The sequence below is a fragment of the Culex quinquefasciatus genome, chromosome 3 (assembly GCF_015732765.1).
Source record: "Culex quinquefasciatus strain JHB chromosome 3, VPISU_Cqui_1.0_pri_paternal, whole genome shotgun sequence".
Classification (NCBI taxonomy): domain Eukaryota; kingdom Metazoa; phylum Arthropoda; class Insecta; order Diptera; family Culicidae; genus Culex; species Culex quinquefasciatus.
This window is the reverse complement of record NC_051863.1, coordinates 75,444,091-75,469,010: the sequence shown is the minus strand read 5'-3', so window position 1 is coordinate 75,469,010 and position 24,920 is coordinate 75,444,091. Positions and strand designations below refer to the sequence as shown.

At 38.2% G+C, this 24,920-nt stretch overlaps 1 protein-coding gene across 20 annotated transcripts in view; it reads left to right on the top strand.

Moving 5' to 3' along the window:
• LOC6032738 (RIMS-binding protein 2) overlaps positions 1–24,920 on the top strand; it is a 212,092-nt gene that overhangs the window by 13,132 nt on the left and 174,040 nt on the right. For 4 of the 20 annotated variants that reach the window (XM_038263855.1, XM_038263857.1, XM_038263856.1 and 1 more), the window contains exon 1: positions 14,429–15,167. The exons of 7 other annotated variants lie outside the window; for them this stretch is intronic. The gene's annotated coding sequence lies outside the window, so the exon portion shown is untranslated. Of the gene's footprint in view, positions 1–14,411; positions 15,168–24,920 lie in introns of those variants that run through there. 9 more of the 20 variants (XM_038263858.1, XM_038263859.1, XM_038263860.1 and 6 more) reach the window with 4 other exon arrangements.

Genomic DNA, 24,920 nt, shown 5'->3' with positions numbered 1-24,920 from the left:
TTACCTACCCAACGATGGGTTGGATGATGGATCCGGACATTGTTTACATACATGTAAGTGAGGTCCGGCATCAAAAAAGTACATAAATATCACTTAAGTGGTAATAACTTGAGACAGGGCTGCCAGATCTTCAATGTTTTGGACTCATTGGAAAGGTCTTTTGATGACCTATTCAACGATGGGTTGGATAATGGATCCAGACATAGTTTACATACATTTAAGTGAGATCCGGCATCAAAAAAGCACATAAATATCACTTAAGTGGTCATAACTTAAGACAGGATTGCCAGATCTTCAATGTATTGAACTCATTGGAAAGGTCTTTCGATAACCTATCCAACGATGGGTTGGATGATGGATCCGGACATAGTTTATATACATTTAAGTGAGATCCGGCTTCAAAAAAGTACATAAATACCACTTAAGTGGTAATAACTCGAGACAGGGTTGCCAGATCTCCAATGTTTTGGACTCATTGGAAAGGTCTTTTGATTACCTATCCAACGATGGGTTGGATGATGGATCCGGATATTGTTTACATACATTTAAGTGAGATCCGGCATCAAAAAAGTACATAAATATCACTTAAGTGATCATAACTTGAGACAGGGTTGCCAGAACTTCAATGTTTTGGACTCGTTGGAAAGGTCTTTTGATAACCTAACCAACGATGGGTCGAGTGAGTGGTCTGGATATAGTTTACATGCATTTATGTGAGATCCGATTCGCAACTCTGACACTTTTTTATACGTAACTTTTGAACTACTTATCGGATCTTCAAAAAATTCAATAGTGCAGTATGGGGCACCAAACCGGATCGAATGCAACTTATTTGACTCAAATCGGATCAGCCAGTGCCGAGAAAACTTGGCAAGAATTTTGAGCACTAAGGGGAATACGCACACACATACACACTCACACACAGACATTTGTTCAGTTTTCGATTCTGAGTCGATAGGTATACATGAATATAGGTCTACGAGCTGTTTTTCAAAAGTTCATTTTTCGAGCAGGATTATAGCCTTACCTCAGTGAGGAAGGCAAAAGCTTTTACCTCTTAGAAATTATAAATAAAAATAATATTTCTAGAGTTTTTTTTCACAACGCTCTAATAAACACTCTGGATTTATAAAAAAGAAAACATTAAATTTCATTTCTAGGGCGTAACTGCAGAGTATGTTTTAAGGTAAATTTTGGGGTCCACATTTTTTTGGCTTCTCTCGATTATAGTTATTGGAATTTTTGACAAGTTAAAATTTAAAAAAAAATAAAAAATATATGAATAGGAAGATTAGAGAAGCATTTGTTTATTTGAATTTGAACATCGAATATTAGACATCCAATGTTCCAAACAATTTTGAATTTTTCAAATAATTCTTGATTAGTTTATATAATTTTGCTTCAATATTTATAAGTTTAAAATTTCCCGAGAGTCTCGACCGAATTTCCCGGGAATCGAAAGGTCCAAAAATGGTCGATTTTCCGGGAATTTTTTCCCGGGAATTCCCGCTCGTCACCCTCTAGTCTGGGGACAACATGGATTCACTCGGAATAAAGACAGGTGTGTAGGGGATGGTCCAATGAACAAAATCCAGAAAGAATTAGGGTTGTCCATTCTATCCCCAAGGTGCGCATTGGATCGACGTCCGGTGTCTCCAGAATCAACGATTCACCCTTCAAATGTACGCATTGTCCTTAGTATGCTATGACGGCTAGCTGAAAATTACGACCCCATGTCAGACGGTGAACACGTGGCAGAGCATTCACTCAAGTTTTGGCTCAGAAACATACTTTAAAGTAATAAAATTATAATTTTTGATGTTCCTGTAACAATTTGAACTATTCTATATAATGCAATCGATGCTTCTCCACGTGTTCACCGTCTGACATGGAGCGTCGTCATTTAAACCTAGCCGTCATAGCATACTAAGGACAATGAGTACATTTGAAGGGTGAATCGTTGATTCTGGAGACACCGGACGTCGATCCAATGCGCACTTTGGGGACAGAATGGACAACCCTAATTCTTTCTGGATTTTGTTCATTGGACCATCCCCTACACACCTGTCTTTATTCCGAGTGAATCCATGTTGTCCCCAGACCTGTACAAACGATTGAATGACAAGCACAAAAATCCCATAGTAATTTACATGTAAACTTTGAACTGCTGGGGACAGGCCAATTCTCAACCAAATGGGCTGATATTTGGCCTGAGAGTCCCTATGGGTATCCTCTACTAGGGGAACCTCGGTTTGCCTGATTCTGAGAACTCTTTTGTTTGGATGAAACACCCTAATAAATATTTTCTAGGTCACGGATATTTTTTTATCTTGAAATCCTGTCCTATCCTGAAACCTTGAGATTTGTTCAACGATAATTTGCAACAATATCAAAATAATTTGCCGAAAGATCAACATTCTCAGACACTTTTAATTTTTTGTACAAAGTTATAAACAAAATGCGCATGTTGAGTTCCAAGTAATCCAGCTTTTTAAGCGAAAATGGCGTTCGAATAGTGAACGCCCGAAATGTCAAAATCACGCAGTGGTACCAACAGTACGAAAAAAGTGTGCCATGGCATGACAGCCACATTTTTTTTCTTATGTTGGTGCTCTTGCGCGATTTTGACATTTCGGACGTTCAACATTCGAACGCCATCTTCGCTTAAAAACCTGGATAGATTGTTATAATCGTTGAACATTTGTTGGAAGAGTTATCCTGTCAGTGATTTTTTTGTTTTCGATTTCCATAAATAGTGATTATTATTTATATTTTTTGATGTACCTCGTAACTTTTTTCCTGAACATTGATTTACTTAAAACCACCAAGACATTCGATATCGGGGTATAAGATGACTGTGTATGTTCTTTTTAAATTTGGTCAAATTTAAGTTTAAAGGGTATATAAATCCATCGGATGAGGAAGTAAAATGTCGGTCCCGGCCTTGGTTGTTAGACCGTTAAGTCATTTCAGGTGTAGGAGTCGTCTCCATGCCATAAGTACAAACAACACACCAAACCAAGCCTACTCCGGTGGAATCGCTGGCGGCGGTTGGACTCGCAATCCAAAGGTCGTCAGTTCAAACACTGGGGTGGAAGGTTCCTTGGAGTAAAAAGAGGTTTGGGTGCTCTCCCCATTCAAGCCTTCGGACTCCTAGGTTCGAGCAGAAACTTGCAATAGAGACCACAAAAGACCCGGTGGTCGTTAATGTGGATGGTTTGATTGGGTATATAAATATTGGCAAAAGAATGCAGTCAAAAATCAATAAAATATTTCTGACTACAAAACCAATAATGTTTTTTTTTAGTTAAGATGATACTACATACTTGGGTAAGAGCTGATTAACAGGTTATCATTTAGTGATCTCTAAAAAAATGGCACGCAGCGCATGCAACTTAAAAAGAATTAAAAATATAAGAAGTTTTGTAAATTAATCTGTTTATAGCAAATACTAAAATAAATATAATTTTTGTTGAATTTAAGATAACTCCGATTCCGACTCCAACTCCGGATAATCAGAAATTTTCGGCTCCGACTCCGACTCCGACTCCAGCTAATAAAATTTAGCCGACTCCGGCTCCGACTCCGACTCCAGCTGTTCGAGTTTTTACGACTCCGACTCTGACTCCGACTCCAGGCTTCCCAAAAAGACCCAACTCCACAGACTCCGGCTCCGACTCCGACTCAGACTGCCCTGCTTTTAACATCTTTTAACAATTCTGCGACCTAATTTTAGTCCAATTTGAATGGTTGAATGCCAAATTTAATTAAAAATGCCCTTTTTAATATTTCATCACCGCCATTTTGGATTTAAAATTTCTAAATCACTTTAGAGTAGTTAAGGGGTCATACTTAAGTTCAAAAATCCAAAATAAGACAACGAAAAAAAAATTTTTTTTTCGTGATTCGATTATCCGAAGTGAAATTTCTGCGAGGCCTTCAGATAATCGAGTCTGGACTGTATTTATGTGTAGTTCGCGTTCGAGTTTGAAAACCCGAGTAAGAACATGTTGACGAAACAAGCACAGATATTTCTAAAAACAGAAACAGCTTATTTCCAAAAAGAATTTTGGCAAACTGTTAGTGAACTTCTTGTTGACGTTTAGGCCTGCTCATCCAACGCGCGCCCTGACTTGGCATGTGGGGTGATCTTGGGTTCGAGGCCCTAAGGATTCTTCATCAAAAAGGAAAACTGAAAATGCAGCACTGGGAACCAGTAGCAGCAGAATATTGCGTGTATTCTCCAAAAAGACACCCGGCAATCCAGCCTCGGAACGACGAGCCGCATTTTTCGATATCTCGTGACGGAAGGGCTGTGCAACCCCTTCATTTTTGAACATGCGAAAAATACGTGTTTTTCAATAATTTGCAGCCTGAAATGGTGATGCTAAGGAAATTTGGTGTCAAGGGAACTTTGATGTAACATTGGACGTCCAATTTGATGGCGTTCTAAAAATTCTGAAAAATAATATCTTCATAAAAAAAACAATAGGTTTTAAAAAACCATGCCATTTTTCATTACACAACTGTACATTTTAACATATCATTTTAAGGAAAATTAAATGTTAGCGTACCCAAACATGTAAGGTCATCGCATAAATTTTAAAGTTAACGCAGAAAAAAGTCGATTTTTTCCCGTTCTCGTCATTTTTCCGTTTTTGTCGCGATTTTTATTTTCATAAAATCGTGTTTGGAACCCTGCAATAACAACTTCATTATTTTTTATATGTTAGGGGAAATATACCCATTTTAATCACACTAAGCCGTTCGACCAATTCTCATCACTTTTGCCGTTTTCCGCTATTAAATCAACATTTTCAGATGTATCAACAATGGAGGGTTGCTTGCTTACTTTTATTTGAGCTATCTATTACTTTGGAACAGTCAAAAACACTTCATGAAAGCTGTAATTCATGATCAAAGTGCTAATAGGCCGATACTATAAATAGGCTGAGAAAGGGTATAGTTCCCCTATGTAAAATTTTCGGAGGAATCCAATTAAAATCGGAATTGATTCTAATCTACTTTAATGGCTTAAGTCTTACTTAACAAAACGCACGCAATGTGCTAAATTTAATGGCTTCATATCTAGGCTCATCAATGTTACTTCCGGGGTACCTCAAGGCTCTTATTTAGGCCCATTACTTTTTATTCTTTGCGTAAATGATGTATCCTTTATAGTTAAGCATATCAACGTTTCGATTTACGCAGATGACATGAAATTGATTATGAAAATTAAAGACGAAACTGACGCTTCAAGATTCCAGAACGAAATCAACATATTTTATGAATGGTGCTGTCATAGCCTTTTACCACTTAACATTCAAAATGGTCGATCTTGTTCAGCAGAAACCATGGTAGGGGAAATATACCCATTTTAATCACTCTAAGCCGTTCGACCAATTCTTATCACTTTTGCCGTTTACCGCTATTAAATCAACATTTTCAGATGTATCAACAATGGGAAGTTGCTTGCTCACTTTTATTTGAGCTATTTATTACTATGGAACAGTCAAAAACACTTTTTGAAAGCTGTAATTCATGGTCAAAGTGCTGATAGGCCGATAATAGAAATAGGCTGAGAAAGGGTATAGTTCCCCTACGTTTTTCAAAAACGTACCATGGCATTTGAACACTTTGTTCGTGGTTCCCAATTTTATGAACGCTTGTTTACAATTTTGGGAACTTTTTTTTCTCCGTGTACAAAACTGATAAAGATCACCAACCGCCAACTATAAGGTTATTTTTTACTATTTTAGCTTCTGAATTTTTCTCCATTTTCTTCAAATTGCACTTCTAAAAATGGTCCCATTATAGTAATGACAACAATTAGCACACACAGGGTGGTACTTTTGCGCTTGTTTTTTTAGTTCGTTCAATTTGGACATATAAACTAGCCTCGTGTCCTTGCTCTCTCACACACTCACTAAACTCCATTTATGAGGGCATTTGGCAATCATAACAACCAGCTCGTTGCTCAGCATACTCAGCATACAATGAAGAGGTTTTTTTCATTTTGGAAAAATCAGATGAAATGTATGCACAAAAAAAACACTATGCTTCAAACGTTTAGTAATTACACCCCCCGTTCACGGTACATTGTGTGTGATGATGTTCACGTTCGTGCTGCACATAAACACCACCTCCGCGCTCCAGTGGCGAATAACCCGCTTTTAGGACTTCGTTACTAGGGCGTGAAATCGTGAAAAAGGACAAGCGTGAGCATTTTCTGCTTCTTATCAGATTCAATTAGGGATTTTCTCATTTCCTTCGCTAAAAATGACTGTTTTCCACGTTTTCCACCAACGACGTTGGCTCGTTCGTTCGTTCGTTCGTACAGTCGCTATATGCACAGCAGCAGCATCGTTTGTTCCACCCCCTTCTTGGACTTGGTCTATGATGATGGGGTGGGTGGGTGGTCGGTGGGTGGCTGGTGGCGCTCAGAAGCATATCCATCCAGCAGTGGTCTTCGTGTGGAAAAAAAGAGCTTGACCGCCACGGTCGTAAAAACTCGTCTGAGGGTTGGCAGATAGCGTAACGACGACTGGCGGCGAAGAAACATGCTAGAACAGGGGGGAAAGGGGGAAGGAAATTATAATTAGATATAATTGATTGCATTGAGGGCATGTTTAACACTCTGCAGAAATACATCTGAGGATGTCGCAGCTAGAATCAGTGGAGCGCGATGTATGAAAACACACAAAGGGCTCACTAATTTTAGCTCTAAGCTTGGCAGTGTAGGTGGAATCAATTTATGTGATTTGTAATGACGAAAATATGATTGAAAGCCGAGCATGTGTTTTATCAAGGCAGCAGCTACATAATCAGTATTGATAACCACCATATTTTTATTGTCTTTTTATTCAGTAAAAGCAAATGAAAATACATTGCTCTGCTTCTGTTCATTAATTAATATGATGCTTTCAAAGGAAATCTATTCATTTGATGAGTTTTCCTATGAATCGATCAATCGATCAAACATCTTTATTTTTAGCCGAACCTTTCAATATCTTAATTAAATTTCAGGATAGTTTGCAGTACTCTGCACTCAGTTTATTGTGTTTACAATTGGTTTCGGATGATTGTTTCCATTCTTGATTCGATTGCTTAGTAAAGGAAAGGTAGTGTATCATCACAAGCTGGACCTTATCACGGCATATTACAAAAGGCAACATATGGAATGTTAACATTCACACCAAAACATGTTAACAAAATCATGTTTTTATAGTGTTTTAAATTTGAAACTAAAAGTCCTCAAGATTTTTCACTACCGTCATTGGGGTGTACTATATGTCACTAATGATGTTCCTCTAGTAATTTATTAATAACAGAGCAATTTTAATGATATCGAACAACTTTAAAAGAACAATTGTTCTTAGAAAGTTTACTAACATTTTCTCAAAATATTATGAAATATGATAAGCTTTATCTAAACCCTCTAATGGCCACATTATTTTTGGCAAATTTTCATCATATCCTATACAGTCCAGACCAGGAGGGTGCTGTGTCCTATCCCTCGCCTAGACCAGACCATAATCCATGATACAGCTGTCAGACCAAAGAGTAAAAAGTAAACAATCTTGGTCTGAAACGAAGGTTTACACAAGTCAAGAAAAGAAAATTTGAAAAAGAATTTTATTTTTTTACAGTTCAATAACTGGATTTGGGATGCAAAATTAAATGTACGCCAGAAAATGATTAAAACGACAATCAAATAAACAGTTAAGAGTCATATTCGTCCACTTTAACTTTGATCGCGTTTTCGGTTTACACCTGAACAATCTTGAAATTATTTATGCGGATTTGTGATTTTTCTCGTTCAATCATTCCCTTGGTCCAGACTCAATTATCCAAAGCCTTGATTAATTTTTTTTCGTGTTTTTTTTTTATTTTCATACTTTTAACATAAAATTTGAGTGCTGCAACCCCATTTAATTCAAATTTGAATGGTTAATTGCCTATTTAGGCTGTTGCAAATATTTTTCAAAGTTTGTGTTACCCCCCTTTCACAATGGGTCTGAAAATCAGGGGCAACAAAATTTTTGTTCAGAAAACTCCAAAATTTTAACGAAATTTTGAGTGCAATCCGCTCATTGAAACATTTAAGAATGCATTTTCCTGTGTTTCAGTTTATGTAAAATTCGGTTGTACACTACTGCCAAAAGTTTTTTTTTATCATCGAAAAAAAATCATCAATGCTTGGATATTTTGAAAACTAATGATTGCAAAACAGCAGGGCAGGTGTAAAATGCACTTGAAAACACTGATTTTATTCAAATGTTAGAGTCACACCAGATGACAGTTTTTTTTGTGTAATTTTTAACAAAATAGGTTTTTTTTCTTAAAAATTCAAAAAAAACTTTTATGCAGTGAGAATCCAAATTAAATTTTGTGTTTTTCGATACTTTTATTGCAAAGTGAAAAAAAAAAATCGAAAATAGGTATATTTATTGAAAAAAAAATAGTTCTCGAGACTTTTGAACTTCAAATATTATCAAAAAATATATTTTCTGTAAGAGCTTTCAATATCTCAAACAACTATAAAGTGACCCCGTTAGTTTGACAACATTTGGTGTCAAACCATCGGGGTTTGAGTATAAGAGTAGATGAATAAAATTTTAGTGATCAGAACTTGAGACAGACTCGTTTGCAGGGTCTTTCGATAAGTTATCCAACTGTAGATCTGACAATTAACCCGGACATAGTTTTTATACAGATAAGTGGGACATGGCTTCAAAAAAGTCCACCCAAAGGAAAAATATATTTCAAATCTGCAACAGTGGATTTGCTGCAGAAATTGTTACATTTTATAACATTTTTTGCAGCAAGCCCGTAGATCATTTTTGCCCGTGCGTAAGCATGTCAGCGATCTGCAGTTCTCACCTACACATAAAATTCCGGAGCAACACTCCAGACAGAAGAATATGTTGGTGCTATGTCCCTCTCATTTCACCAAGCGTCCATGGCGTGGTGGTAGCGTGTCGAAATAACAACCTAAAAGGTTTTTTTTTGCAATACACTCAAACTCTAATGGTTTGACACCAACTGTTGTCAAACGAACGGGGTCACATTTTAGTTTGACACCCCTTTTACACGGAGTTCAAACACACTACCAAATGTATATTTTGATAGTGTGCGTGAGCGCCGTGTAAAAAGTGACAGTTCGTCACTTTTTAGTTTAACTTTGACCAACCAACGGGGTACAAACTAAAAAAGTGTCAAACGAAAAAGTGACCGACCACCGGAGGTTGAATGTACCAGCAAACAGCAGTCGGTAACAGGGTTGCCAGGTTGCCAGATAAATCTGGGAATGCCAAATTTTTCAAGTGTCAGCCAGAATAAAGATTCATCCTTCTCTGTGCCAGATATTGACAGATTGTGACAGATTTTTTACTTCATGTCTGTTTTGAACAATTTTTTGATTAGAATGATCGAATTTAATTGAAAAAATAGGTTGTGTTTCTTAAGGGGTTACATACATGTAAATCGACAGAAAAGTCAGAGGCTGGTGTGAGCACAAACTAAATTTTATTTAAAATCTGTTTTCAGGGAATTAAAATATGCATTTTCATCTATTATCAAAACAATTTTGAAGACATTTGGTTGAATCATTGCCAAGATGTAGCTATTTGAAGTTAGCAGTTTCAAGAAACGGGTGCCACGATATCTCAACCCTGCTTTGACTAAATTGGCTCAAAATTTTGGTGAAGACTCATTAAACCGGTCTTGTGTGCATAACGAAGGCCAATTTTCTAAAAACTTATTTAAAAAAAGATAAAAATATTTTTGTGTTTTTGATAAAAAAAATCGTCAGTTTTTGATTTTTGTATTTTTTAAAATGCAAAATTTCAAAATCGGGCTTATCATGCACACGGGATAGTTCTTGAGAGTCTTCACCCCGATTTTCGGTCAAATCCATCCCATCTCGAGATATCGTGGCACCCGTAAATCAACTCGCTGTTTCGCGAAAAACGCTCAGAAAATTTGACAGTCCGCTTTCCCAAGTAACATTTTTAAACCAACCAGCCACCACCATGTTTTATTGAGGTTTTATTTTAGCATCTTGATTGCTTAACAGTTTTATTTGGGCATTCACCGCAACCAACAAGCAAGAACTAATTAATAGGTTCTAACAGGGTTTTATGCCTCGGACATAAAACCGGGTGGAATTAAAAGCCGACTGGCTTTCAATAAGGTTTTATGAAAGTTTTAATAGAGGCTTGAAAACCAGATGGCAATGCCATGCCAAACAGTTTTATCGCATGCTTTGTTAAAACCTTGGGTGTTGTAGCTGTGAAGTGCCATTAGGCATGTAAAAAACTCACTTAAAACCTTAAGCTCCTTAAAGAGCATTTATCTCGGCCAAATAGCAGTGCATGAATATGGCGCTAAACGCGTGCTCTGATTGAATATGATTGACCGCCATCTTGATTGAAAAAATAGAAAACTGAAAAATTTGATTTAAATTTGATGAAAACACACATTTATGCTGAATTTCTGGCATGATTAACATAGCGATAGATGTTTAAAAATATTTTGAACATTTTTTTTCAAAGAATTGCAATAAAATATTTTTCAACATTAAACACTATGATTACAAAATATTGATTTTTGATGAAGCGAGTTGAATTTGTTGGCCCTATTTTCCCTACATTTATCAATAAAATTTCAACCGCAGCTGAATTTGAGCCATCAATTGCGAGAAATAAGCTTTCAAATTATTTGGATTACCTCTAATATCTATTATTTATCATCGCCATTTTTGACAGCCTTCTCCATAATTTCATTTGGCAAGACGAAGACTTATTTTTGAAAAAATAAAACCTATTTGGCATAAGACGTTTGAAGACGTATGAAATGTCATTTTTCCATAACTCCTGACTAGGTTTTAACAAAGGTTTTATCAAGGCTTTGAGGATGTTGTTAGGATTCAGTTGTAAAGCCTTGAACTCCTATGTAGGTTTTATAAATAGGCCGTAACAACCTTTTGCGGAGGTCCTTTTGGGGTTTAAGTGGGGTTTATCAAGGTTCTGGGGAGTTTGTTATGACTAAGGGGTTTTAATGTTGGTTTTGGCTGATAGGTTTTATAGCGGTTGCGACAGCTTTGATAAAGCCTAAAATGTTACTTGGGTTGAGCACGGCAAAATGTTGAGCTGAAAATCGTCTCTAACTCAGTTTAATCATGTAATATATTCATGAAAGTTTCAGGAGCGATTGAAAATCATCATTTTAGTTGATTCAATAAATTTTCTGTACTATGAAATGTTGTGATTTTCTACATGTATGTAACCCCTTAAGGAAAATGTAAATTTAAGATTTTTAAGCCATAACATCAGTTAAACCATCTTTATTTTACAAACTCTTGAATTTATTCATATTCTCCCTCCCTTTCACCATGCAAAATTGGGTACTAAAGCCCTATGTAAATTTTTATGTACAACGGTAAAAAACACGATAAAAGAGTTCAATTAGTTGGGTGGTGACGCGCGGTCAATTATGTGGCATTGTGTGTGAAAAGAAAAGAATTTTATTTCGTGTTTCATCCTGGTTGGCTTGCCCACAAGCAGAAGAAAATCAGTTCAATTTGTTGGGTGGTGACGCGCGGTCAATTATGTGGCATTGTGTGTGAAAAGAAAAGAATTTTATTTCGTGTTTCATCCTGGTTGGCTTGCCCACAAGCAGAAAAAAATCAGTTCAATTAGTTGGGTGGTGACGCGCGGTCAATTATGTGGCATTGTGTGTGAAAAGAAGAGAATTTTATTTCGTGTTTCATCCTGATTGGCTTGCTCAAGTCCTTCCTATATCATCGTTGATCGGGAATCGTCGTGTGAATTGTTGCATTAAAATAAGTTTAAGTATTACTGTAAATGACTGTAAAAAAGTTCTTCCTATATCATCAATGTCGTCTGGGTAATCGTGATGAAAAATTACATTTATTCAGTATTTAAATACCTGTGCGCGAGTGTTTTGGTGTGCTAATTAGAAAGACCTTCCCATAGCATCGTTGCTCGGAAGGCTCGCCGACGGGTTTGTTATGAAAGTCCTCCCCATAGCATCGTAGCTCGGGAGGCATCGAAAAGCCAATACCTTATCCTACTAACCCAAAAAAAAAATAATCACGTGATGCTTGAAGGAGATGCTGTGGATTCAACGGTCTCAAGCGGTATCAACAAGTATATAGCGAAAAACTATGTGCTTGATGAGTCTGCAACTTCAACTATCGGACTAACATTCCTCCCTTTTGTTGAACTGCAGGCTTCTTGGGAGGGCGCCGGTATTGACTAATAAAGTCGGGGTCTTCAGGGGTTAAACAGTGAACGAATGGTTGGCTCCCACTGATCATTTTTGATTCATTGTTTAACTTCAGCTGATCTGTCAATAACGGAGTAGCAGCTCATTGGCAGTCAACCATGCTCATGCTCATGCTCATGCTCACAACGGTAAAAAACACGATAAAAAACCATTTCTGATCACTTTTTTTCATTTTAATACAAAATTTTTTTTTGACAAGACAACTTTTTTTCGATGGATCAACTATGGTCCCCTTGGAACGAGCTGTCAAGCAGGAGCTTTTCTGTCAAGAAGGACCGCGAGGTTAATTTTTCAAAATCGATTTAAAAATCCATTTTAAACTCTTTGTACTCGTACAAAGGGTCATTGTACTCAGAAAAATAAACTTTAACGCTGTAAACAATAATATCAGCAATCTAAGCTTCATTTTAGGACCCAATTGTTAGATTTTTGTCTGCCAGATTTTTATTCGATACTTTGCCAGATTTTTCATATTTTGACCTGGTGGTCGGTAATGTCGATAATTATCGGTAACGGGCAAAAATGTCATACCTCTATATCGCAAAATGCATGAGGACAGATTTCATGCAGAATCTGATATACTTTCATGCATTAAAACGATGCGGCTGCCGCTTGGGTGTACATAATTAACACTGAAATGGTCATAACTAGAGACAGGGTTACCATGTCTAGAATAATTTGAACTCGTTTCAGCCCAAACGTAAACATCACTTGAAGGCTATTTTTGCTGATCAAGCTATAATTTGGAAAGCATGTCGATTTTCGTCCACATCGAATCACCCCCACCTTTTTGACACCACTCCAAATTTTCGCCTTTTCGCAAAAAATGTTAAAAACTTCTGTTGCAGCCAACCATTGGCCACTCCACCCTAACTCCTCTTAGTACATTGTAAACAAGTACCCCTCACCTAAGCAGTGTGGTGAATTACTAGTGTCACCACACTGATACACAAACACAACGTAGGGTAGATTTGACATTTGTTTATTTACGATCTGTAATTGAAGAAGATTGGTGCTTAGATTTAAGAACAAATGTTACGTTTTAAGTTTAGTGAAATAAATCGACCTCTTTCTACTTAAGCCTCCGAGCAGGCAAGTCGCCTCTAGGAGCACTCGAATCCGGTGTTTCATTTATACCGCCTGAACTCTGGTCCGCTGGTCGTCCGCTTCGTCTGCTGCTGGAAGGAATCGGTGAGTTGGTGGTTCTGGCCCCCGCGGAGTCGGCCCCTGGCCGAACAACTTCAATTTTTAAACTGCGATATATGTTCTAAAAAAACTGAGTGTCATTATTGGTCACACACACACACGCGAATGCCCAAAAAGATACACACTAACATTTGTTCAATTTTCGATTCTGAGTCGATAGGTATACATGAAGGTGGGTCTACGAGCTTTCTGTTAAAAGTTTCTTTTTAAAGCAGGATTATAGCCTGACCTCAGTGGAAGGGAAAGAATCAAAGTCGTTGCTCTGGTAACAAAACCGTCTTCTCGCATTACCATTACCGTGGTGCTGTTTTAGAAAAACAATGCGGTCTGGTCAACCTCTCAGTCAGCACTAAGTCACACCACTTATCCTCTATGCCCCTCCCCTCTCCCCCATCATATCGAAGATGAACGGAACCATCTGTCAAATCGATCTGCAGATTTTCACCAGCCAGCCAGCGCAACCCTCACTCCCCAAGTTCCCCAACCTGATTGTTTGTAATTCTCGTCGTGTCTTGGTACCGTTCGAGTGCAAATTGTGCTGCTGCTGGCTGGTTGGTGTTGTGCTGAGAGAGAATTTCCTCCCGCAGCAGGCAGGTCAAGTCAGCTACACCGTTGCGAGAGGGAGAGAAAAGCTCCCCCTTCGAGGGGTTGCTTCGCGGAAAAGTTGAATGAAAAGCTCGCGCTCTCTTGCTCTTTTGGTGTTGCTCATTTTCGCGAGGTTTTCTGGAGAGAGAGAGAGCGCGAAAGAAAAGAGCAGGTGGTCTGTGGGTTTGACATTTCCCTTTACGGGTGCGCTCGTGACAACCGTCGTGTGCACGGTGCACGAATCGTGTGTGTGTGTGTGTGTGCGAGGCACGAGAGTCCTGGTCAGGACCAACCGAAAGCTCGCGAGAGGCTGCCGTTGCCGTTTTTGATTACTGCCTCTTTTACTTGGCTCCGCTGCGAAAGCCATCATCAGTGTAGATTTGACCTTCCATTCTTCACGAGAAAATCTTGATCCCGCAGTTTTGTGAGTGAAGTGTGTGTTGATGGCAGCTGGACAAAAGTTTGCCCAGTTTTGCTGAGTTGTGCTGAGTCTGCCTTGGTGCAGCTGCAGCAGCTTCGGAAGCGTTCCGGAATCGCCTCCAGCGGGCGCTGGATGTGAGTCCTGTCGCAGGAACTGGGGATCAATCCGGGGAACAAGTGCTGGGAAATTTGGTTTTGAAAGTTTGCCCAAGTGACAGGTGTAGCTGTGGAAAAAGTTTAGAGATCCTCACCGGGGAAAATCGGCCCAGGGGGGTCCTCGTGCGGTTCCGAGCGCACACGGACGGCCAAGTAGAACCAGTTTGACGCATTCGAGGGCACCGATTTTCGCAAATCGAAACTTTCCTGTCATCGCAGAAGGAAAATTTATCACACACAGGTGACAGCAGCCATCTTGGATTTTCCCTTTTTTGCTCTCTGTGTGTGAGAGCTTTTCGCTGATCAGCTCGTGCGAGAGAGAGAGATAGAGAGCGCGCGGGAGAGTGAAACAGGATTCTGCGGGAGAGTGCGCGAGCGGAAGTGCAAGTGAGAGAGTGTGAGCGGAACTTGACAGATGCGAGCAAAGATCGGCGGTCGCTGGTGGTGGTGAAGGGTGAACTGAGGAGAGAGAGTGGGAAAGAGAGCAGGTGAGTTGATTGAAATGCTCGCCGAGGGCGTGGGAGGTGGGGTCGTGCTTTTATGGTCAGGTGGGGGGCTCTTCTTTCTGCTGCTGCTGAGGGAAAGAAAGTAAACAAATTTTATTACAAAGCCCGCGCGTGTGTGTGTGTGTGTGCATTGCGTACGGGGGGTATGTTTGTGTCTGTGTGTGCGTTGTGGGAGCCGGTTTTGCCAATGTGGCCACGGTTGGGAGACCTTGTGAACCCGTGATCAAAAAGGCCAACCACTATCCTGCGGGGTATTTTTTTTTTATTTCCGGAATCGAAAAAGAGGAAAAAAAGGCAAACGGTATAAATCTGGGAGCCAAACACGAAACAAGCGCCTCGAAAAGTAATTCGGTCGTGTTTTTTTAGGTAAAGGGACAGGAGTGGGAGAGGGTGTAATCCTTGGCATAATCGGAATAGTTCCCTATTTTCATGAGTGCCGTGGCTCAGGGCTGAAAATTTGAGCAGCAAGAGCTGCGGGAAATTCAAATTCCTGTGCTTCCACGTACTTGGAGCTCATTTAAGTTGCATGCGGTTGTAAAATGAGTTAATCCGTGTTTAAAGGAATTTATGCATTGTACAGCAGTAGTGGTTCAAATAATTAGATTGTTTCCATAAATAAAGCCACATGAGTTACATCATCTTTAGCGGAACTAAGATTGAAAAGAATATAAAGTTCACACGGAAAATAGTCAATACTCGATATCGTGAATTGTGTTCATGAATTTGTGAACACGAAGGAATATATTCACGTTTATAACGCAAATGCACCATACTCATGAATGAATTCCTTTTTGGTTCACTAATTCATGAACATAATTCACGATTACGGGAATTGACTTTTTCTGTGTAAGCGATCACCATCGCTCCATATAAACAAACAAGTGCATTGTTACACACAGCAAATGACCAATTATGTTTAGTGCTTTTATAACGTTTTCAAACTTCCTTTTAAGCAAGAAAAACAGTTTAAGTCAAGGCCAAACATAACACTATAACTTCATGATTTTTCCTGACTCATTGCATACATTGTGCAAACTTTGCTTTCGAAAACGTTCTAAAGAGGGTACTCGTTAGTAATTGTGGGACGAGTACCATATGTTTTCAACTTGGACAATGTTGCTAAACTACATTGGCATTAAAATGTATTCTAATTGGCAAACTGCAACGGAAAATTACGATTTTAATGAATTCAAAGTGGTTCATTAAACCAGAAATAAGACCTTGACAATCATTTGTTCAAACTTGATTACATTTCATTTAGTGAGTTGTATAACCATAATATCATAGCAATTATTAGCATATGCCAGGGGAGCCCATTGAAAGCTGGACTAATCACTTTTCTTTCCCAACGTGGCGAGCTGAAATTGGTTCTGCCTTTCCGTCAAACACGCAATTATTTGGAACACCCTAAGCTAATTATTTTTACCATGGTACTACCAGGCGAAATTTGAGCCCGGTTTGACGTGAAATCGCTGTAAACTAACCTACAAGAAACTGTCAAAAATGGCTAGTTTACAACTTTGTACAACATTGATACACTCTTTAATGTGACAGTTGAGTAGTTCTCTCAGATTTCGGTCATTCGATTTTTTTTGTATTTTTTAATCCAACTGAAACTTTTTTGGTACATTCGGTATGCCCAAAGAAGCCATTTTGCATCATTAGTTTGTCTATATAATTTTCCATACAAATTTGGCAGCTGCCCATACAAAAATGATGTATGAAAATTCAAAAATATGTATCTTTTGAAGTAATTTTCGATAGATTGGGTGTCTTCGGCAAAGTTGTAGGTGTGAATTTGGACCACACTAGAAAAAAATGATACACGGCAAATAAAATTGTTGGTGATTTTTGATTTAACTTTTGTCACTGAAACTTGATTTGCAAAAAAACACTTTTTTTATTTTCATCTTCTGATATGTTTTAGAGGACATCAAATGCCAACTTTTCAGAAATTTCCAGGCTGTGCAAAAAATGTTTTACCGAGTTATGATATTTTTAATCAATGCTGATTTTTTCAAAAAATTTAAATATTGGTCGCAAAAATTTTTCAACATCATTTTTCGATGTATAATAAAATTTGCAATCAAAAAGTACTTTAGTGAAATTTTGATAAAGTGCACCGTTTTCAAGTTAAGTTCAAGTTTTAGTCGGGCACCAAAAAGTTTCAGTCGGATTAAAAAATACAAAAATTAAAATTCTAAAAAAAAAGACCGATTTCGTAGAGAATTGATCAGTTACAAAACATAAATTATTTTTGTGTACACGGAGAAAAAAGAGTTCTTAAAATCGTGAACAAGCGTTCATGAAAATGGGAACCTCGAACAAAGTGTTCAAATTCCATGGTACGATTTTGAAAAACGTACCATGAAATTTGAACACTTTGTTCGTGGTTCTCATTTTCATGAACGCTTGTTCACGATTTTGGGAACTCTTTTTTCTCCGTGTAATATCTTTCTATCGATTTTTTTTTACAGTTGAGTAACGGGCAGAATACGTTTTTTTCTTATTCTTGAGTACGCCATCACATCGAGCGTACAATTTTAAACAAAAGTCCCTTTGACACCAAATTTCTATTCCTCCACGGAGCTAATTATCATTAATTGAGTCTTGACAAAAAAAAAATCGGAAAAAATGAAAAGGGGTCATACCCCCTTGATAAAGATTACCCTTTAAAGCAAAGTATGACGAGAATCGAAGAGGGTTCGGGGAAACTTTCTTAGTTTTCAAGAAGAATAGGGTCCTAAAGCCCTTTGTAATTTTTATATACAAGAGTAAAAAATGATTAAAAACCATTTCTGATCTTAATTTTCCATTTTAATACAAAAAAAATGACAATCCCTGGCTATGTACAACGGGTCATTGGACTATGAAAAATAAGCTTATTCGTTGTGAACAGTAAAATCACAAATTTAAGCTTAATTTTAGGACCCAATTGGCGGATAGTGGTGTTTGACTGAAAAATTTATTTTAACACTTTTTTGTTTTTTTTTTTTGCTGAATTCCAATAACTAAGATCAAGTAAAATCAAGTAAAAAATAATGACATCTGTCCGGAACCAATTTCAAGATTAAGCATTCCCATCAGGCGAACACGAGGCAAAGACTTTCAACCCGAAGCAACGACAACGACGACGAGGTGTTGTTTCGCCCTTATCGATGGTTTATTCGCCAGCTTCTAAATCAAACAAATGTTTCCACTCACGAACGAAACCTTGAAGGACGGTGGCGGCGGCTGAGTGCCACCAAAATCAATGACTTGCTCATAAATTCCATATTTTGTGCACGGTCAGTCACACCACGTCGTCGTCGTCCGATGGGTGGGCAAGTTGGGTGACAAACTGCGATACACGTTTTGCTGTAAATAAATCTACAGCTGGCAGCCATCCACATCCAACAAGAACCCATACCCCCCTTCATTCGGAAAGAATGACTAGGCACTCGGACACGCAATGACTAAATTGGTCTCTCTGGCATCATGGGTTTATCCAACCGTGGCAGCCGGGCTCACATTTTCCAGTTGGCCTGTTTGCCTTCGGTGTACCTCCGGTGTGTTTTATTAATTTATGTGCCAACACGAATGGAAATTAATATTAGTTTCTTTTGTGGTTTGAAATGATTCGAGTCAATCTTCGTTTATGGAATATTGCGAACGTCGTTAATTAGTAGTAATTAATGAACGCCTGATTTTCTCAATTTTGAAACCAAAGGATTCTTTTAAAATTTTAAAATAAAGTTTCAAAGTTTCTGAAAATTTGATAAAACACTGTAAGACCAAAAATACCTAAATTTGGCATTCGATTAACGACAAATTTTGCAGTTTTGCAATATTTAAACAATACTTTAAATTGAAATAATACCAAATTGTGTTCTTGCACAATCTTAAAAGAAATGTTTCAAAGAGTCCAGGAGAACCATAATATGGTATTGATATCAACAAAGGTATTGTTACGCATCTCCCTTGTTATCCAAGTAGCACTCATAACTTGTCGACTGTTGAATAATAGTTAGACAGTTGTTTTTGATCAACATACGAGTCATTAGTCATTCAACATTAGTTGAATAACAGTTTGTTTTATTACTTGTATAACTGACTTAAATAACTATTAAGTTTTGTGCAACACAAGTGTTAAAACACAATCAACTCCACTCTTTTCCAACTTTAACACACAACATTGGGAAAAATCTCACATGTTTGGGAGGTTGAGCACTCGCTCCTAACTCCATTTAATTTGCTGATATTCACTATTTAAATAATTTATTTTGAAACACTTTTGATGGAAACTTGCTTGCTTACTTCCTATTGAGGTATTTATCACTTTATTTCACTTGAAAACACTTTTTATGAGCTGTAATTGAACGTCAAAGTGCTGATATGCCACGATGCTGTTTCCTCATCTGCAATGTTTTACTCGAAAACAGTTTGTTGAATAAAAACAATATTGCACTGTTAGTTTCACTGCTTATCTAACATTGTCATGTGACGGCATCTTCTGAAAAATAAATAACCTTAGGTTTTCTTGCTTTGTTACATAAATGTTATCGGAGAATAGTTTATCTAACTGATGATCATCAATATACATAATCAACTTGACATTGGGTGTTGTTAGGTGGTGCAAATTTGTACGAGAGGGATTTAGAGTTTCAATTATGTTTAATTATCGGAGATGGCAATAAATTTAATTGTTGACCAATTAGTTTATAAACATATCGCCGGATTTTTTTTTCATATATTCATTAGATTCTTTTCGGTACTGGAACCTGGTTAGGAACGAGTCGCCTTTTGATATTACATTTTTCTTAAAGCTAAAAGTAATTACAGAGGATCTTGTGTGTAAATGATATCGCCGGTTAAAGCTACAAAAGTTATCAGCTTAAGGAGTTCATGATAGAGGAAACAACAAATTAAAATCACACCGATTTTCAATGTTACTCCGTGGTACGGTAATCGGAATGACAGTTGAAACGTTTTGTTATAACAAAGTTATATGATGGAGTTATAAAAACTTACATGTAACAAACTTATAAAACATCGATTTCAATTCTAGTCACTGTTGGAGTTAAGTTCTTTAGCTCACTGTTGTATAACAAAGCTGACAGCAGCCTTCTTATTGACGCTTAGGCCAGCTTGTTTACTATGAAGCCTTGGTGAGAGATGTAGAAGCGCGCCTGAACTAGCCTGAGATTACAAGAAGTCGTCGAAGTTGTCGAATCAAATAAAAAAAAAAAAGATAAAATCTGAATGTTAACCATGTTATCCTCATTTGTTTTTTTTTCAACTATTCAATTTCTAATCAAGCGCATTAAAAATATACAGAAATACTTTTCTTATCGGCTTCTCCGAAATTCCATTAAGAAATGTGATAACCACGTGAAAGACGGTATCGGTCGGAGTTAAATAAAAGAAGATGTTGTCTGCTTGCTGGTTGTAATCGAAAAGAGACGACTCGATCGTTCGGCTTTATTACTTTACCTCTGTTCACATTGAAGTTTGTTTTCATTAGTATTGGTGTGATCTCAAAATAGTACGGATGTTCACATCAGTTCTCCCTTCTTAGGAATGATTTTACATTATAAAATAAATAACATAGGGGAACTATACCCTTTCTCAGCATATTTCTATTATCGGCCTATCAGCACTTTGATCATGAATTACACTGCCGCTCAAATCAAGTCCGTCCCATATGGGTAATTCTCCGCCAACTCACACAGCAGTTGCCCCGACCCCTCTTCGATTTGCGTGAAACTTTGTCCTAAGGGGTAACTTTTGTCCCTGATCACGAATCCGAGGTCCGTTTTTTGATATCTCGTGACGGAGGGGCGGTACGACCCCTTCCATTTTTGAACATGTGAAAAAAGAGGTGTTTTTCAATAATTTGCAGCCTGAAACGGTGATGAGATAGAAATTTGGTGTCAAAGGGACTTTTGTGTAAAATTAGACGCCCGATTTGATGGCGTACTCAGAATTCGAATAAACGTATTTTTCATCGAAAAAACACTAAAAAGTTTTAAAATTATCCCATTTTCCGTTACTCGACTGTAAAATTTTTGGAACATGTCATTTTATGGGAAATTTAATGTACTTTTCGAATCTACATTGTCCCAGAAGGGTCATTTTTCATTTAGAACAAAATTTTTCATTTTAAAATTTCGTGTTTTTTCTAACTTTGCAGGGTTATTTTTTAGAGTGTAACAATGTTCTACAAAGTTGTAGAGCAGACAATTACAAAAATTTTGATATACAGACATAAGGGGTTTGCTTATAAACATCACGAGTTATCGCGATTTTACGAAAAAAAGTTTTGAAAAAGTTGGTCGTCATCGATCATGGCCATTCATGGTCACCCGTGACAGACACGGACGACGAAACAAAGAGAAACGCAAAAAGTAACTTTTTCAAAACTTTTTTTCGTAAAATCGCGATAACTCGTGATGTTTATAAGCAAACCCCTTATGTCTATATATCAAAATTTTTGTAATTGTCTGCTCTACAACTTTGTAGAACATTGTTACACTCTAAAAATAACCCTGCAAAGTTAGAAAAACACGAAATTTTAAAATGAAAAATTTTGTTCTAAATGAAAAATGACCCTTCTGGGACAATGTAGATTCGAAAAGTACATTAAATTTCCCATAAAATGACATGTTCCAAAATTTTTACAGTCGAGTAACGGAAAATGGGAGAATTTTTAGTGTTTTTTCGATGAAAATACGTTTATTCGAATTCTTAGTACGCCATCAAATCGGGCGTCTAATTTTACATAAAAGTCCCTTTGACACCAAATTTCCATCTCATCACCGTTTCAGGCTGCAAATTGTTGAAAAACACCTCTTTTTTCGCATGTTCAAAAATGGAAGGGGTCGTACCGCCCCTCCGTCACGAGATATCAAAAAACGGACCTCGGATTCGTGATCAGGGACAAAAGTTACCCCTTAGGACAAAGTTTCACGCAAATCGAAGAGGGGTCGGGGCAACTTTTCCCGATTTCGTGTGAGTTGGTAGAGAATTACCCATATGTAATTTCGTCAATTTTGAGGTAATGATGCAGTTTGGTTCAAAATCATGTAAACTATCAGAAAACCCAATAAAATTAAGTACTTTGTTTTAGAAAACCGGAGAAAATCCACTTTTTCGTGAAATTCTAACACCTACCTTATGGGCGGGACAATCTTGACATGCGTTTTTCTCGGCTTTCTGTTTTTACATATGGGACGGACACGATTAGAGCGGCAGTACAGCTTAAATAAAGTGTTTTTGACTGTTCCAAACTAATGAATAGCTCAAATAAAAGTGAGCAAGCAACTCATCATTGTTGATACACCTGAAAATGTGATTTAATAGCGGAAAACGGCAAAAGTGATGAGAATTGGTCGAACGGCTTAGTGTGATTAAAATGGGTATATTTCCCCTAGTTTAGAATTCATTCATATATCAGTTAATACAAAGTTAGAGCGCGATTACAATCAACTAGTTATAGTTAAATTCACTGTCCAGTTTAGGATTCCTTATGCGTTTAGAACGCCGAAGACAAATCTCTGGCAAATCTGCCAGGGCGGCATCCCGCTTCCGTTTCCTCGCCCTTGGTTGAACCGGTTCCGGAAAACCTCGGAACGGGCCTTCACCGCATCCGGTGCCCCGCAATATCTCAAAATCTTCTCCCATTTCGACATCCAGGTTGTCTTCAGCTTCGTTCGTCGTTCACGTCGCGGTTTAAGCTGTCCGCGCTGCGCGATTAGCACCGCGTTTCCAATTTGTATCGCTCCGTTGATCCGGCCCAAGGGGTAGCGAAGAAGCCGCCATCTTGGAAGTTCAGATAACAAACACTCAGAATCAGTATTATTCATATTACTTTGGTAACACGAAGTGTGTTATCCTGGTTAAACTCAAAAGTCCCATGCAAATGTGTAAAACCAAACTGAAAAATGTGTAATGCCGATTCAGAGTGTACGGGCGCTACTTTGATCGACCAAAAGAAAAAAAGCAAAAAAAGGTAAACAGAAAAATCACTTTTTTCGATATGAATTTTCAGCCAATATTGGGATGGAATCTCCAAGGATATGATAGAATTTGGCATCAGAAACACAATTCACCTGTTTTTTTCAGGTATTTATCGTTTGTATTGCGGGAAATTTTAAAATCAAAAACCCAAACAATGATTTGTTATGGGCTACCATTTGACAGCTAGTGCTTTTGTTGTGGGCTCTCATTTGACAACCGTGCTAATGTCGACTGTTGTCAGTTTGCTTTGGTCGGAATAGGGTTGCCATCCCCCCGATCCGGCCCTAGCCAGCAATTAGCTACTTGACCTCACACAGTGCAGCACAAAATGGCCGCCAAACGAAGCTACGCGGCGTGCTTTGATTTTCGTGCCCGCACGGTAGAACTACCACCTGTGAAGCGTCCGGCACCAGTTGAATGGATGCTGTCCTTGCACCAGCCGCCCGGATGATGCAATGTTAATCGTTCCGGTAGATCACGGTCCCGGCGTCGTTTTAGACACGACGGTTGCTTCGAACAAAAGAACGGAAAATTACCGCGTGCTCACCAGATCCTACAGGCAAAATGGCTGCTCTGCATTGACGCCACCTCAGCCTCCTTTGTCTGCTCCTCCTCGCGCTACCGTTTTCGCGAACTCGCCGATCCGCTGCTGCTGACCCAAAAGTTGGTCCAAACCGGTTCCCACGTGCTCTGGTCTTGGAGAATCTTCGTTTGTTCCCGGCCGGCCTCACGCAACACCGAACAGCACAGTTTCACCGGAATTCCACAAGTCGATCCCCCTTCAGGATCGACGATTTGCAATTTAATTAGAAAACGTACAAAGGTACAAAAGTACTGCCTAACCGAGTTCACCAAAAGAGAAAAAAAACTAAATTTTCCCCGTCACCACTGATAACCACGCGAAAGACGGTATCGGTCGGAGTTAAATAAAAGAAGATGTTGTCTGCTTGCTGGTTGTAATCGAAAAGTGACGACTCGATCGTTCGGCTTTATTATTGTCGCTCTGGCACTAAACCGAATCGAGCGATTTCTACTCTCGCCGCACTTTTTCTCTCCGCCTTTTTCGGTCAAGCTTAATTTGGTATTACTCGATCAGTGTGTAAGCCAACTTTGTTGTGATGCCTCCATATTGTTTTGATTGACGAAAACTTATGTCGGTGGATGAACCAACTTTTTTTTGTTTATTTAATTAAACACAAAATAAAATATGCACTCTTTTTACCTGCAGAAGTGGTCAAAATCATCATCCAAAATCTCCAACGGCATCACGCAAGCGCTGATGCTATTAAGCTTGACAGAAAAAAAGGCGGAGAGAAAAAGTGCGGCGAGAGTGGAAATCGCTCGTTTCGATTTGGTGCCAGAGCGACAAAATATTTTTTCAGTGACGTTTATCCTCGCGTTCAACACAACTTGTTACACTCAGAATTAGAGTTGATAAGTTTGCGAAGCGTAGTGTCAGATAAGTCGCCGCGAAAATTCGATTTATTTCCGAAACCACAATACTTTACCTCTGTTCACATTGTAGTTTGTTTTCATTAGTATTGGTGTGATCTCAAAAATAGTAGGGATGTTCACATCAAAATGTTTGATCATGATAGTTGGTGAATGGTTTGACAATTGTTTTCTATCTAACTTTTCTTTTCATTGTTCAGTTTGATGTTACAGCACAGCCGCAAACCACGCCCCCTTTTTTCGTTGAATATCTTGTAAGCTAGTACAGTGTTGTCAACTACATTT